Raw genomic sequence first — 17,666 nt, 5'->3', positions numbered from 1 at the left:
CATCACAGTAACACACACAGTTGATTCATTTTAATTAAGTTTAGGTTCAAGTTATCTACAACCGGACATTAACAAATTCCCATCTGCCCATAACCGCGGGCACGACTTTCGAAAGTTCAAATCCTTGCAGGGGAGTCCCAACTTAGCCCATGACAAGCTCTCATGGTCAACGAAGGATATACCTTCTCCAGAGACATTCCGATCAGACTCGGCATCCCGGTTCTACAAGACAACTCCGACAATGGTAAAACAAGTCCAGCAACACCATCCGCTGTGCCGACAAATCCCGATAGGAGCTGCACATATCTTGTTCTCAGGGCACACCGGATAAGCTAAGCGTACGGGAGCCAACGTAACCCAAGTTGCCAAGGGACGGCCCCGCACGGTGCTCTAGGTTGGACCAACGCTTAGAGAAGCACTGGCCCAGGGGTTTAAAATAAAGATGACCCTTGAGTCCGCGAAACCCAAGGGAAAAAGGCTAGGTGGCAAATGGTAAAACCAAGGTTGGGCATTGCTGGAGGAGTTTTATTCAAGGCGGACTATCAAGGGGTTCCCATTATCACCCAACCGCGTAAGGAACGCAAAATCCGGGAACATAACACCGATATGACGGAAACTAGGGCGGCAAGAGTGGAACAAAACACTAGGCGAGAGGCCGAGCCTTCCACCCTTTACCAAGTATATAGATGCATTAAGATAACAAGATAATATAATGATATCCCAACAAGTAAACAATGTTCCAACAAGGAACGGTCTCCAATCTTCACCTGCAACTAGCAACACTATAAGCGGGGCTGAGCAAAGCGGTAACATAGCCAATCAATAGTTTGCTAGGAAATGGTGGGTTAGAGGTTTGACATGGCAATTTGGGAGGCATGATAAGCAAGTGGTAGGCATCGTAGCATAGGCATAGCAAAAGAGCGAGCATCTAGCAAAGCAAAGATAGAAGTGATTTCGAGGGTATGATCATCTTACCTGCAAAGTTGGCAAAAGAGCAAACTCGTCTCCTGGCTCTACCCAAACAAGAGAAACAAGCAAGAGGAACACAATCAACCACGTGCAAAGCTCAAACAACATGATGCAAACATGGTATGCTATGCGGGATGCGAAATGTGATGCATATGCAAGATTTGACAAGGAATGAATGAACCTGGCCTCAACTTGGAAATCCAAGTGTGCCACTGGAAAGGTGAGGTGATTTCGGTTGAAATCGATATAAAGATCGCCGGAATCGGATGCACGGTTTAGAAATGGCAAGCAAAACAAATATGGCACCGGTCTGCGATAAACAGCAAGTAGCCATCTAAATGCAACAAGACAAACATGCTACAGCACCCAAACATGGCAACAAAATACATGGCAGGGATCTATTCATGATTCTTAACAAAATATGAACACTAAGCTACGGCCAATTCATCCATTAACAGGTTCAAACAAGCATGGCAAAAGTGCAATTGGTAAACAGATTTCAGACTTAGTGAAATTAACACTTGTCTGGAATTTCAGATCAGGTAGCACACTTTGGAACACGAAAACTATATGCTACAGGAACTTAACATGGCAAAGTAAAGCATGGCATGGAGCTACTCAAAGAGCTTAACAAAAGTCCCTTAGTGACCTTGAGCCAAAAGGGATCAGAAAATACAATTGCAAGCATGTGAACATGGAAAAAACATAATCAGATCACAGACTTTGTGAAAAACTGGAGCATGCAATTCAGATATCAAGTAGGCATGTTTACGAGCTCGATGCACTTACTACAGAGCAAGTCATGACAAACTAAGAATACACCCATCAAGAATACACATTATACAAGCCAGAAATGGCAAGAACAATAACATAGCATGCACGGATCAACTACAACATCGTCGGCAAAATCGCTAACAAGTAGACAATCTGCCCAGATTCACGAAATAGCAAAAGTAGAGCTCGATTTACTCAAGCTAGGTTGCTCCATAATTGCATACAAAGAAATGGATGGATAGAGCACTACAAGATTAACAAATCATCCTTACTGATCATCCTCAAAAGAGGCACGGATCACTAGGAAACAACATGAACATATGGCATAATGATAAAAACAGATCAAGGACTTAGTGGAATTGCTAAGTCCCTGAAATCAGCATTAACGAATGCACCACTTTGCAAGCTTGTGTGCTAGTCACCACACAAATCACAAAAATACATGGATGGCACCTCTGGAAAGATGTCAAAGCATATAACAAAACATATGTAGAGCTCAGGGGCATATCATGTGCACATTAATCATGGAAAAAAATCACAAATAGCTATTTGGAGCAGCAGATCTGACAATTAACTCAAATAGAACTCTTCCAACAACATTTCGGGCATCAATGTGAACTCAAATGAAAATGATGCAATGAGATGAAATGCTGTGCTCTCTGAGACGAACATTTTGATATGCTACACGCCCAAAACGGATTTACGGATACAAAGTTACGGCACGATGAACATAGCAAAATAATTAGGGTTAGGGACGGAAAGTCAACCCCGAGATTTAAATCTCAGATCCAGATCCAGGGTGCACGCGCCCGAGGTTCGTCGGAATCCCTGTAGTGGCAGGAGATGTCGCCGGACTTGCCGAGGAGCTCGCCGACCGGAGGGGAACTTGGCACGGATGACGAGGGCGACGAGGCGGCGACCTGCGGCGGCGGGCGGTCGCCGGAGCGGAGGGAGACGGACGGCGCCGACGGATGAGGGAGGCGGCACGGGCTCGCCGGTGAGGAGCTACGGCACCGTAGTGGAGCGAAGGCGGGCGGCACTCGGGGGAAGTGCGCCTGCCGAGCGAGGCGGCGACGAGCTGGGCCGCGGGGGCCTGGCTCGGGCTTCAGGGGCCGGCGGCGGGAGGCGGTGGCCGGTGCCACGTGGCGGCGCTGGAGTGGACCGGGTAGGCGGAGGACGCGTGGCGGCGGCAGCGCGGGTCGGACAATGTCCGGCCTGCGAGATTTCGTCCGGCGGCGGCGGGGAAAAATGGATCTAGGGTTTCGGGGGGAAGAAGAAACGTGGATCTCGGAGGGGACCTTTAAATAGGCATAGGAGGAGCTAGGAGAGTCCAAATGAGGTGCGGTTTTCGGCCACGCGATCGTGATCGAATGCTCTAGATGATGGAGAGGGTTTTGGTGGGTTTTGGGCCAAATTGGAGGGGTGTTGGGCTGCAACACACACGAGGCCTTCTCGATCCCTCGGTTAACCGTTGGAGCTTCAAACGAAGTCCAAATGGTACGAAACTTGACAGGTGGTCTACCGGTAGTAAACCAAGGCCGCTTGGCAAGTCTCGGTCCAATCCGGAAAAGTTTAATCCCCACACACAAAAAGAAGGTAGAAATGACCACCGGAGGAGAACGGAGCGCCGGAATGCAAAACAGACAACGGGGAAAATGCTCGGATGCATGAGACGAACACGTATGCAAATGCAATGCACATGATGACATGTATGAGATGCATGACAACAACAACAACACACGGAGACAAAAACCCGAAGCCGAGAAAATAAAATAACTTAACGCCGGAAACGGCAAGAGTTGGAGTACATATTAGGTAAATTACACCCGGGGTGTTACAAACCGACTGCCCACTCACGGCCGAGTCCCGGGGACGACTTCAGGATGAGCTGACTCCTGACTTCCAGAGAAGCCGGCCTTGGGGAGTCGGCCCGTGACTCCAACAAACCCCATGCCCTCATCAAGAGGGACGGGACGGGGAGTGGCTACAGTAAAGCCCACTCACCCGCCCTTTCCAGGGGCAGGCATGGCCACAGTACGCCGTACCCGCGCAGATCTCCGTCCGGCACGGCACTGTTGCCATGCCGGCCTTGACATCAGCACCAGTGGGCAGAATCCTGCACCCACAACGGCTTGTCTGTATGACCCTGGGGCGGCGGGTCCCACCAGTCAGCGCGAGCCTAGAAGACGACAAGAGCGTCACCAGTCGGACCCGTTGGGAGTCGGCCAGCCCCTCCCTCGGGGCCGGTGCGCCATTAACCAGATGTGACGGGGAGTGGTAATAGTGATCGCCCGCCAGGCGGCGGGGCTGTTGCCACGACCCCATTGTTGGGGATCATAGCAGAATTTAAAATTTTCTACGCATCACCAAGATCAATCTATGGAGTCATCTAGCAACGAGGGAGAGAGGAGTGCATCTACATACGCTTGTAGATCACAAGCGGAAGCGTTCAGAGAACGGGGATGATGGAGTCGTACTCGCTGTGATCCAAATCATCGATGACCAAGTGCCGAACGGATGGCACCTCCGCGTTCAACACACGTACGGAGCGGATGACGTCTCCTCCTTCTTGATCCAGCAAGGGGGAAGGAGAGGTTGATGAAGATCCAGCAGCATGACAGCGTGGTGGTGGATGCAGTAGTGATCGCAGCAGGGCTTCGCCGAGCTTCTGCGAGAGGGAGAGGTGTAGCAGGGGAGAGGGAGGCGCCAAGACTTCAGGTGCGGCTGCCCTCCCTCCCCCCTCCTTTATATAGGCCCCCTGGGGGGGCGCCGGCCCTGGAGATGGGATCTCCCAAGGGGGCGGCGGCCAAGGGGGTGGAGTGCCCCCCAAGGCAAGTGGAGGCGCCCCCACCCTAGGGTTTCCAATCCTAGGCGCAGGGGGGCCCAAGGGGGGGCGCACCAGCAAATTATGGGCTGGTTTGCCTCCCCACTTCAGCCCATGGGGCCCTCCGGGATGGGTGGCCCCACCCGGTGGACCCCCGGGACCCATCTGGTGGTCCCGGTACAATACCAGTGACCCGGAATCTTTCCTGATGGACGAAACTACACTTCCTATATATAATTATTCACCTCCGGACCATTCTGGAACTCCTTGTGACGTCCAGGATCTCATCCAGGACTCAGAACAACTTTTGGATTACTGCATACTCATATCTCTACAACCCTAGCGTCACCAAACCTTAAGTGTGTAGACCCTATGGGTTCGGGAGACAAGCAGACATGACCGAGATGACTCTCCGATCAATAACCAACAGCGGGATCTGGATATCCATGTTGGCTCCCACATGCTCCTCGATGATCTCATCGGATGAACCACGATGTCGAGGACTTAATCAATCCCGTATTCAATTCCCTTTGTCAATCGGTACGTTACTTGCCCGAGACTCGATCGTCGGTATCCCAATACCTTGTTCAGTCTCGTTACCGGCAAGTCACTTTACTCGTACCGTAATGCATGATCCCGTGATCAACCACTTGATCACATTGAGCTCATTATGATGATGCATTACCGAGTGGGCCCAGAGATACCTCTCCGTCATACGGAGTGACAAATCCCAGTCTCAATTCGTGCCAACCCAATAGACACTTTCGGAGACACCTGTAATGTACCTTTATAGTCACCCAGTTACGTTGTGACGTTTGGCACACCCAAGGCACTCCTACGGTATCCGGGAGTTGCACAATCTCATGGTCTAAGGAAATGATACTTGACATTCAGAAAAGCTACAGCAAACGAACTACACGATCTTTGTGCTATGCTTAGGTTTGGGTCTTGTCCATCACATCATTCTCCTAATGATGTGATCCCGTTATCAATGACATCCCCATGTCCATAGCCAGGAAACCATGACTATCTGTTAATCAACGAGCTAGTCAACTAGAGGCTCACTAGGGACACATTGTGGTCTATGTATTCACACATGTATTACGATTTCCGGATAATACAATTATAGCATGAATAATAGACAATTATCATGAACAAGGAAATATAATAATCATTTTATCATTGCCTCTAGGGCATATTTCCAACAGTCTCCCACTTGCACTAGAGTCAATCATCTAGTTACATTGTGATGAATCGAACACCCATGGAATTCTGGTGTTGATCATGTCTTGCTCTAGGGAGAGGTTTAGTCAACGGATCTGCCACATTCAGGTCCGTATGTACTTTACAAATTTCTATGTCTCCATTTTGAACACTTTCACGAATGGAGTTGAAGCGACGCTTGATATGCCTGGTCTTCCTGTGAAACCTGGGCTCCTTGGCAAGGGCAATAGCTCCAGTGTTGTCATAGAAGAGAGTCATCGGGCCCGATGCATTGGGTATGACTCCTAGGTCGGTAATAAACTCCTTCACCCAGACTGCTTCATGTGCTGCCTCCGAGGCTGCCATGTACTCCGCTTCACATGTAGATCCTGCCACCACGCTTTGCTTGCAACTGCACCAGCTTACTGCCCCACCATTCAAAATATACATGTATCCGGTTTGTGACTTAGAGTCATCCAGATCTGTGTCGAAGCTAGCATCGACGTAACCCTTTACGACAAGCTCTTCGTCACCTCCATAAACGAGAAACATTTCCTTAGTCCTTTTCAGGTACTTCAGGATATTCTTGACCGCTGTCCAGTGTTCCATGCCAGGATTACTTTGGTACCTACCTACCAAACTTACGGCAAGGTTTACATCAGGTCTGGTACACAGCATAGCATACATGATAGACCCTATGGCCGAGGCATAGGGGACGACACTCATCTTTTCTCTATCTTCTGCCGTGGTCGGGCTTTGAGCCGTGCTCAATCTCGTACCTTGCAATACAGGCAAGAACCCCTTCTTTGACTGATCCATTTTGAACTTCTTCAATATCTTGTCAAGGTACGTACTCTGTGAAAGACCAATGAGGCGTCTCGATCTATCTCTATAGATCTTGATGCCTAATATATAAGCAGCTTCTCCAGGGTCCTTCATTGAAAAACACTTGTTCAAGTAGGCCTTTATGCTTTCCAAGAATTCTATATCATTTCCCATCAACAGTATGTCATCCACATACAATATGAGAAATGCTACAGAGCTCCCACTCACTTTCTTGTAAATGTAGGCTTCTCCATAAGTCTGCATAAACCCAAACGCTTTGATCATCTCATCAAAGCGAATGTTCCAACTCCGAGATGCTTGCACCAGCCCATAAATCGAGCGTTGGAGCTTGCACACCTTGTCAGCATTCTTAGGATCAACAAAACCTTCCGGCTGCATCATATACAATTCTTCCTTAAGGAAACCATTAAGGAATGCCGTTTTGATGTCCATTTGCCATATCTCATAATCATAGAATGCGGCAATTTCTAACATGATTCGGACGGACTTCAGCTTCGCTACAGGTGAGAAAGTCTCATCGTAGTCAACCCCTTGAACTTGTCGATAACCCTTAGCGACAAGCCGAGCTTTATAGATGGTCACATTACCATCCGCGTCTGTCTTCTTCTTAAAGATCCATTTATTTTCTATGGCTCGCCGATCATCGGGCAAGTCAGTCAAAGTCCATACTTCGTTTTCATACATGGATCCTATCTCGGATTTCATGGCTTCCAGCCATTTGTCAGAATCCGGGCCCGCCATCGCTTCTTCATAGTTCGAAGGTTCACCGTTGTCTAACAACATGATTTCCAAGACAGGGTTGCCGTACCACTCTGGTGCGGAACGTGTCCTTGTGGACCTACGAAGTTTAGTAGCAACTTGATCTGAAGTTTCATGATCATCATCATTAACTTCCTCTCTAGTCGGTGCAGGCACCTCAGGAACATTTTCCTGAGTTGCGCCACTTTCTGGTTCAAGAGGCAATACTTCATCAAGTTCTACTTTCCTCCCACTTACTTCTTTCGAGAGAAACTCTTTCTCTAGAAAGGATCCATTCTTGGCAACAAAGATCTTGCCTTCGGATCTGAGGTAGAAGGTATACCCAATGGTTTCTTTAGGGTATCCTATGAAGACACATTTTTCTGACTTGGGTTTGAGCTTTTCAGGTTGAAGTTTCTTGACATAAGCATCGCATCCCCAAACTTTTAGAAACGACAGCTTAGGTTTCTTCCCAAACCATAATTCATACGGTGTCATCTCAATGGATTTCGACAGAGCCCTATTTAAAGTGAATGCGGCAGTCTCTAAAGCATAGCCCCAAAATGATAGCGGTAAATTGGTAAGAGACATCATAGATCGCACCATATCTAATAGAGTGCGATTACGACGTTCGGACACACCATTACGCTGAGGTGTTCCAGGCGGCGTGAGTTGTGAAATTATTCCACATTTTCTTAAGTGTGTGCCAAATTCGTGACTCAAGTATTCTCCCCCACGATCTGATCGTAAGAACTTGATTTTCCTGTCATGTTGATTCTCAACCTCACTCTGAAATTCCTTGAACTTTTCAAAGGTCTCAGACTTGTGTTTCATTAAGTAGACATACCCATATCTACTCAAGTCATCAGTGAGGGTGAGAACATAACGATAACCACCGTGAGCCTCAACACTCATTGGACCGCACACATCTGTATGTATGATTTCCAATAATTTGGTTGCTCGCGCTCCATTGTTCCTGAGAACCGAGTCTTGGTCATTTTACCCATGAGGCATGGTTCGCACGTGTCAAATGATTTGTAATCAAGAGACTCTAAAAGTCCATCTGCATGGAGCTTCTTCATGCGTTTGACACCTATGTGACCAAGGCGGCAGTGCCACAAGTATGTGGGACTATCATTATCAACCTTACATCTTTTGGTATTCACACTATGAATATGTGTAGCATTACGCTCAAGATTCATTAAGAATAAACCATTCACCATCGGAGCATGACCATAAAACATATCTCTCATATAAATAGAACAACCATTATTCTCGGATTTAAATGAGTAGCCATCTCGAATTAAACGAGATCCTGATACAATGTTCATGCTCAAAGCTGGCACTAAATAACAATTATTGAGGTTTAAAACTAATCCCGTAGGTAAATGTAGAGGTAGCGTGCCGACGGCGATCACATCGACCTTGGAACCATTCCCGACGCGCATCGTCACCTCGTCCTTTGCCAGTCTCCGCTTATTCCGCAGCTCCTGCTTTGAGTTACAAATGTGAGCAACCGCACCGGTACCAAATACCCAGGAGCTACTACGAGTACTGGTATGGTACACATCAATTACATGTATATCACATATACCTTTTGTGATGCCGGCCTTCTTGTCCGCTAAGTATTTGGGGCAGTTCCGCTTCCAGTGACCACTTCCCTTGCAATAAAAGCACTCAGTCTCGGGCTTGGGTCCATTCTTTGGCTTCTTCCCGGCAGCTTGCTTACCGGGCGCAGCAACTCCCTTGCCGTCCTTCTTGAAGTTCTTCTTACCCTTGCCTTTCTTGAACTTAGTGGTTTTATTCACCATCAACACTTGATGTTCCTTTTTGATTTCTACCTCCGCTGATTTCAGCATTGAATATACCTCAGGAATGGTCTTTTCCATCCCCTTCATATTGAAGTTCATCACAAAGCTCTTGTAGCTCAGTGGAAGCGACTGAAGGATTCTGTCAATGACCGCGTCATCTGGGAGATTAACTCCCAGCTGAGTCAAGCGGTTATGTAAACCAGACATTGTGAGTATGTGCTCACTGACAGAACTATTTTCCTCCATTTTACAGCTGAAGAACTTGTCGGAGACTTCATATCTCTTGACCCGGGCATGATCTTGAAAAACCATTTTCAGCTCTTCGAACATCTCATATGCTCCGTGTTTCTCAAAACGCTTTTGGAGCCCCGGTTCTAAGCTGTAAAGCATGCCGCACTGAACGAGGGAGTAATCATCAACACGCTACTGCCAAGCGTTCATAATGTCTTGGTTCTCTGGGATGGGTGCGTCACCTAGCGGTGCTTCTAGGACATAATCTTTCTTGGCAGCTATGAGGATGATCCTCAGGTTCCGGACCCAGTCCATATAGTTGCTGCCATCATCTTTCAGCTTGGTTTTCTCTAGGAATGCATTGAAGTTGAGGACAACGTGGGCCATTTGATCTACAAGACATATTGTAAAGATTTTAGACTAAGTTCATGATAATTGAGTTCATCTAATCAAATTATTCAATGAACTCCCACTCAGATAGACATCCCTCCAGTCATCTAAGTATAAAATGATCCGAGTTAACTAGGCCGTGTCCGATCATCACGTGAGATAGACTAGTCAACATCGGTGAACATCTTCATGTTGATCGTATCTTCTATACGACTCATGCTCGACCTTTCGGTCTTCTGTGTTCCGAGGCCATGTCTGTACATGCTAGGCTCGTCAAGTCAACCTAAGTGTATCGCATGTGTAAATCTGGCTTACACCCGTTGTATTCGAACGTTAGAATCTATCACACCCGATCATCACGTGGTGCTTCGAAACAACGAACCTTCGCAACGGTGCACAGTTAGGGGGAACACTTTCTTGAAATTATTTCGAGGGATCATCTTATTTAAGCTACCGTCGTTCTAAGCAAATAAGATGTAAAACATGATAAACATCACATGCAATCAAATAGTGACATGATATGGCCAATATCATTTGCTCCTTTGATCTCCATCTTCGGGGCTCCATGATCATCGTTGTCACCGGCATGACACCATGATCTCCATCATCTTGATCTCCATCATCGTGTCTTCTTGAAGTTGTCTCGTCATCTATTACTTATACTACTATGGCTAACGCTTTAGCAATAAAGTAAAGTAATTACATGACGTTTATGTTGACACGCAGGTCATAAATAAATAAAGACAACTCCTATGGCTCCTGCCGGTTGTCATACTCATCGACATGCAAGTCGTGATTCCTATTACAAGAACATGATCAATCTCATACATCACATATATCATTCATCATTCATCACAACCTTTGGCCATATCACATCACAAAACACTTGCTGCAAAAACAAGTTAGACGTCCTCTAATTGTTGTTGCATGTTTTTACGTGGCTGCTATAGGTTTCTAGCAAGAACGTTTCTTACCTACGCCAAAACCACAACGTGAATTGCCAATTTCTATTTACCCTTCATAAGGATCCTGTTCATCGAATCCGATCCGACTAAAGTGGGAGAGACAGACACCCGCCAGCAACCTTATTGTGACGCCTGGGTAATTAAGCTACAGTAACCCTCTGGTAATGATGCCATGTCACCATGATTACTGTTGCTAGTCTCGTGTTAGTTCGGAACCGATCCGAATTCAAATTCGAATTAAATGCGAACATCAAGAGTTTTCAAACATTAAAACTAAAATGTTCTAGCTGGGCCAAATAAATCCTATGTAATAATGGTGGAGAGGCCACACTTTTATGAAATGTTTAAATACTCTAAAATGAATAAAACGGGGGCTAAATCAATTATCCTAATGCTTTTCAAATAGTAAACAATGCAAGCTAATTAATTAATGTGCCAAATTAATTGTGGCAGTGGAATGTTTTGAAACACTATTTTAGGTGCTGTTGTGGTATTTTATAAAACTAAGTTTATTAGAATATAAACAGACAACAATAAAAGGTAATAAACAAAAGAAAAATCAAAACTAAAAGAAAAAGAAAGCAACAACCCCTCCCTTTCCCCACTAGGCCTCTTGGCCCAGTCGGCTAAGCCTACCAGGCCGGCCCAGCCGCCCCCCCATCGGTTCCCTTAACCCCACCCCGACCAGGGAACCCTAACCCACGAACCCCCCCTCACCCACTCCCCCCCCCCGTCGCCCACACCCCCACTCCCCCGCTGGATCTGGATCGGGGTACGACGCCCCGACCCCGTCGCTGATTCGAACCGCGCCAACCGTCGCCTTGCGCCAGGACGACGCCGCCCGGAACGCCGCCTCGCCGACCTTCCTCCTCGCCGGCGCCGTCGTCCCCAACTCCTCCTCAACCCCCGTTGCCATGGCCCTGCACCCGCCGTGAGCCGCCGCCCTCTCCTCCTTGCCTCTTCGCCCGCCCCGCTCCGGTGCGGTGCGCGCTCACCGCGTCCGCTGGCGCCGACCCGCAACCGAGCTCGCGCGTGCCTCGCCTCGCTCCTCCGCCCTACCGCGCACGCCCGCGCGCTCAACGCCGTGCCCGCCCGATCCTGCCGCTGCCCATGGCCACCGCGTCCACCTCCTTCGCCGTGCACGTCGTTCCCTAGACAAGCCAACGCACGCGCTCACCGCGTTGGGCCCGCGCCCCGCACGCGCCCGTCTCTTCCTCCGTCCAACTGCCGCTGCTGCATCGTCTCCGGCCGCCCCCCGCGCCATACCCCCTCGCCGGAGCTTCCTTGTGGCCTCGCCCCGTCGCTGCTTACTGGCCGGCGCTGCTGTCCCGCCCCGCCGCTGCCCTCTGCTCGCCTACGTTGCTCCGCCCGCGCCCCGCTCGCTGCTGCGACGCTGCCTCTCGCCGTCGCCCGCTCTTCCAACTCCTCCCCACGCCGCTCGCCTACAGCCTCCTTGCTGGCCACCGTCCCAGTCTGTTTCCGGCCGACTGCGGCAGCCCCGCCGGAGCCCGAGCCGCCCTGGTGCCGTCCGTGCCTAGGTCCGGCCTTCATGGGCGTCCGCGCCCATAACCCGTCGCCCGCAACGCACAAACCCGCTAAGATCCCCCCTGCCTATGACAGCGGGGCCCCACGCCCCTTTTTCTAAAAAAATATAATTAAAAATAATAATTACTTAAAATAATTAATTAGTAATTAATTAATTTAATGAATCCTGTTAATTAACCTAACTTAATTAGTCTGATTAGTTAGCTAATTAACTGTTAACTAATTAAATAGACAATGACGATTGGGCCCTGCTGCCCCTTTGACCAGTCAACCCGGTTAGAGTTGACTGTTGACCCTGCTGATGTCATGATGACATCATGCTGATGCAATAACTCTATTTTAGTTTTTAAAATAATTACAGAAATTGTTTTAAACTTCGAAAATTCATATAAAATAACCCGTAACTCAGATGGGAAAACTTTGTACATGAAAGTTGCTCAGAACGACGAGACGAACCCGGATACGCAGCCCGTTCATCCGCCACACATCCCTAACATATCAAACTCGCAACTTTCCCCCTCCGGCTCCTCTGCCCGAAAATGCGGAACCCCGGGGATACTTTCCCGGATGTTTCCCCCCTTCACCGGTATCACCTAATACCGCGTTAGGGCACCCCTAGCACCGTTACTTGGCTTGTCATGCATCGTTATGCATCTGTTTGCATTATATTTATTGTTTCTTCCCCCCTCTTCTTCCGCTAGACACCGAGACCGACGCCGCTGCTACCCAGTACGACTACGGTGTTGACGACCCCTCTCTCTCTTGCCAGAACAACCAGGCAAGCCCCCCTTTGATCACCAGATATCGCCTACTCTTCTCTATACTGCTTGCATTAGAGTAGTGTAGCATGTTACTGCTTTTCGTTATTCCTATCCTGATGCATAGCCTGTCCTTGCTACTACTGTTGTTACCATTACCTGCTATCCTACTGCGTAGTATAGGATGCTAGTGTTCCATCAGTGGCCCTACACTCTTGTCCGTCTGCCATGCTATACTACTGGGCCGTGATCACTTCGGGAGGTGATCACGGGCATATACGATATACTTTACACAGTTACATTACCTGTGATACTGTTCGGAGATGGGGGCTGAAGGGGCAGGTGGCTCCATCCCGGTAGAGGTGGGCCTGGGTTCCCGACGGCCCCCGACGGTTACTTTGAGGCGAAGCGACAGGGCAGGTTGAGACCACCTAGGAGAGAGGTGGGCCTGGCCCTGGTCGATGTTCGCGGATACTTAACACGTTTAACGAGATCTTGGTATTTGATCTGAGTCTGGCTACTGGCCTATACGCACTAACCATCTACGCGAGGACAGTTATGGGCACTCGACGTCGTGGTATCAGCCGAAGCACTTCATGACGCCAGCGACTGAGCGGCGCGCGCCGGGTTGGACCGTGTAACGTGACTTCCTTTGTAATGGAGATTGCTAGGTATGCTCTCCGGCCGCGTACACAACGTGCAGGTGTGCTATGGGCGATGGGCCCAGACCCCTGTGTGCTTAGGTTTAGACCGGCGTGCTGGCCTCTCTATTGTGCCTAGGTGGGGCTGCGACGTGTTGATCTTCCGAGGCCGGGCATGACCCAGGAAAGTGTGTCCGGCCAAATGGGATCGAGCGTGTTGGGTTATGTGGTGCACCCCTGCAAGGAAGTTAATCTATTCGAATAGCCGTGATCTTCGGTAACAAGACGACTTGGAGTTGTACCTTGACCTTATGACAACTAGAACCGGATACTTAATAAAACACACCCTTCCAAGTGCCAGATACAACCGGTGGTCGCTCTCTCACAGGGCGACGAGGGGAGGATCATCGGTTAGGATTATGCTATGCGATGCTACTTGGAGGACTTCAGTCTACTCTCTTCTACATGCTGCAAGATGGATGTGGCCAGAAGCGTAGTCTTCGACAGGATTAGCTATCCCCCCTCTTATTCTGGCTTTCTGCAGTTCAGTCCACCGATATGGCCCTTTACACTTTTACCCATGCATATGTAGTGTAGCTCCTTGCTTGCGAGTACTTTGGATGAGTACTCGCGGTTGCTTTCTCCCTCTTTTCCCCCTATCCCTTCTACCTGGTTGTCGCAACCAGATGTTGGAGCCCAGGATCTAGACGCCACCGTCGACGATGACTCCTACTACACCGGAGGTGCCTACTACTACGTGCTGCCCGCTGACGACGACCAGGAGTAGTTTAGGAGGATCCCAGGCAGGAGGCCTGCGCCTCTTTCGATCTGTATCCCAGTTTGTGCTAGCCTTCTTAAGGCAAATTTGTTTAACTTATGTCTGTACTCAGATATTGTTGCTTCCGCTGACTCGTCTATGATCGAGCTCTTGTATTCGAGCCCTCGAGGCCCCTGGCTTGTAATATGATGCTTGTATGACTTTTTTTAGTTGTAGAGTTGTGTTGTGATATCTATCCGTGAGTCCTTGATCTTGATCGTACACATTTGCGTGCATGATTAGTGTACGGTCAAATCGGGGGCGTCACACTTATGCAACTAGTGCATGTCAGTCGGTGGGACCGGTCTCACGTAAGAGTACGTGTAAGGTTGGTCCGGGCCGCTTCATCCCACGATGCCGCCGAATCAAGATAAGACTAGTAACGGCAAGCAAATTGACAATATCGACGCCCACAACTACTTTGTGTTCTACTCGTGCATAGTAACTACGCATAGACCGAGCTCATGATGCCACTGTTGGGGATCGTAGCAGAATTTAAAATTTTCTACGCCTCACCAAGATCAATCTATGGAGTCATCTAGCAACAAGGGAGAGAGGAGTGCATCTACATACCCTTGTAGATCACGAGTGGAAGCGTTCAGAGAACGGGGATGATGGAGTCGTACTCGCCGTGATCCAAATCACCGATGACCAAGTGTCGAACGGGCGGCACCTCCGTGTTCAACACACGTACGAAGAGGATGACGTCTCCTCCTTCTTGATCCAGCAAGGTGGAAGGAGAGGTTGATGAAGATCCAGTAGCACGACGGCATGGTGGTGGATGCAGCAGTGATCGCAGCAGGGCTTCGCCGAGCTTCTGCGAGAGGGAGAGGTGTAGCAGGGGAGAGGGAGGCGCCAAGACTTCAGGTGCGGCTGCCCTCCCTCCCCCCTCCTTTATATAGGCCCCCTGGGGGGCGCTGGCCCTGGAGATGGGATCTCCGAAGGGGGCGGGGGCCAAGGGGGTGGAGTGCCCCCCAAGGCAAGTGGAGGCGCCCCCACCCTAGGGTTTCCAATCCTAGGCGCAGGGGGGCCCAAGGGGGGGAGGGCGCACCAGCCCATTATGGGCTGGTTCCCCTCCCCACTTCAGCCCATGGGGCCCTCCGGGATGGGTGGCCCCACCCGGTGGACCCCCAGGACCCATCCGGTGGTCCCGGTACAATACCGGCGACCCCGAGTCTTTCCCGATGGCCGAAACTACACTTCCTATATATAATTCTTCACCTCTGGACCATTCCGGAACTCCTCGTGATGTCCAGGATCTCATCCGGGACTCCGAACAACTTTCGTATTACTGCATACTCATATCTCTACAACCCTAGCGTAACCGAACCTTAAGTGTGTAGACCCTACGAGTTCGGGAGACAAGCAGACATGACCGAGATGACTCTCCGGTCAATAACCAACAGCGGGATCTGGATATCCATGTTGGCTCCCACATGCTCCTCGATGATCTCATCGGATGAACCACGATGTCGAGGACTTAATCAATCCTATATTCAATTCCCTTTGTCAATCGGTACGTTACTTGCCCGAGACTCGATCGTCGGTATCCCAATACCTTGTTCAGTCTCGTTACTGGCAAGTCACTTTACTCGTACCGTAATGCATGATCCTGTGATCAACCACTTGATCACATTGAGCTCATTATGATGATGCATTACCGAGTGGGCCCAGAGATACCTCTCCGTCATACGGAGTGACAAATCCCAGTCTAGATTCGTGCCAACCCAATAGACACTTTTGGAGACACTTGTAATGTACCTTTATAGTCACCCAGTTACGTTGTGACGTTTGGCACACCCAAGGCACTCCTACGGTATCCGGGAGTTGCACAATCTCATGGTCTAAGGAAATGATACTTGACATTCAGAAAAGCTACAGCAAACAACTACACGATCTTTGAGCTAAGCTTAGGTTTGGGTCTTGTCCATCACATCATTCTCCTAATGATGTGATCCTGTTATCAATGACATCCCCATGTCCATAGCCAGGAAACCATGACTATCTGTTGATCAACGAGCTAGTCAACTAGAGGCTCACTAGGGACACATTGTGGTCTATGTATTCACACATGTATTACGATTTCTGGATAATACAATTATAGCATGAATAATAGACAATTATCATGAACAAGGAAATATAATAATCATTTTATTATTGCCTCTAGGGCATATTTCCAACACCCATGACCAGGACCGTGTCATTAGAAGCATGGCTACAGTAATCTGCAGCCGGCAAGACCCGCCGGCGGCGGACACGGCCTGTCGGCACCGTACCGGACCAGTTGGCGGGCCCCAGCAGTCGGCGGAGAAGATGGAGACCGGAGAAGCTGACAGCTGGGCCCGTGCCCAACCAGATTACCATTGTACCCCTGGGGGGTGGCCTATATAAACCCCCCAGGGAACCCATGCAAAGGGTTCGAATCCATTAGCACTAGACCAGATCATATAGGAACGAGAAAGCTAGCCTAGCCTTCTCCTACCTCCAGGAAACAGCTCAAGGAGCAACCGTGTACACACTTTGCCCTAGTGATCATGCGGAGACCCCGCAGAGCAGTTGTAGCGGTATTATCTCCTCGGAGAGCCCCGAAGCTGGGTAAGATTCGCCGGCGTGCATGCCTTCGCCTTATCCCGTTTCCAGGCACCGGCGACGTTCTACTCGCCCCCACCATGATAAGCCATCCCTTGGCATATGTCGCACCCAACCCCCGACATTTGGCGCCCACCGTGGGGCCCGATGCACCGTCGTCCGGAGACCTGTTCTGGACGGGAACCCTTTTCCTCCCTGGCGAGCGCTGCCAGCTCGGCACGCCAGACGGAGTTTGCGCCGACGCGCTGCACGGCGCTGAGATCGCCTGCGCAGCCAGCTGCCTCGCCGATCTTGTCGGCGAGGTTCGCCTCTCCGACGAGAATGCATCCGACGCAGGCACGGGCGGCCCCGAGAGCCTCCTTGCGGGCCTCCTTGACCAACTCCATGTCACCAGCGAGCCTGCCGTGGATTTGGAGTCTGTAGGCTCCACTGACCCGATGCTGGTCGACTCCGACACCGCGTCGCTCGACGCGTTCCCCACCAACGTGCTGGTCTACGACGAGCCGCTCCCTCGCACAGAGAGCGACGGAAGCATTGTCACAGAGGTGCTCGTCATCAGTCATGA

The sequence above is a fragment of the Triticum urartu genome, chromosome 6, assembly GCF_003073215.2.
Source record: "Triticum urartu cultivar G1812 chromosome 6, Tu2.1, whole genome shotgun sequence".
NCBI lineage: Eukaryota > Viridiplantae > Streptophyta > Magnoliopsida > Poales > Poaceae > Triticum > Triticum urartu.
The sequence above is the reverse complement of the archived record's forward strand: the minus strand, read 5'-3'. Positions refer to the sequence as shown.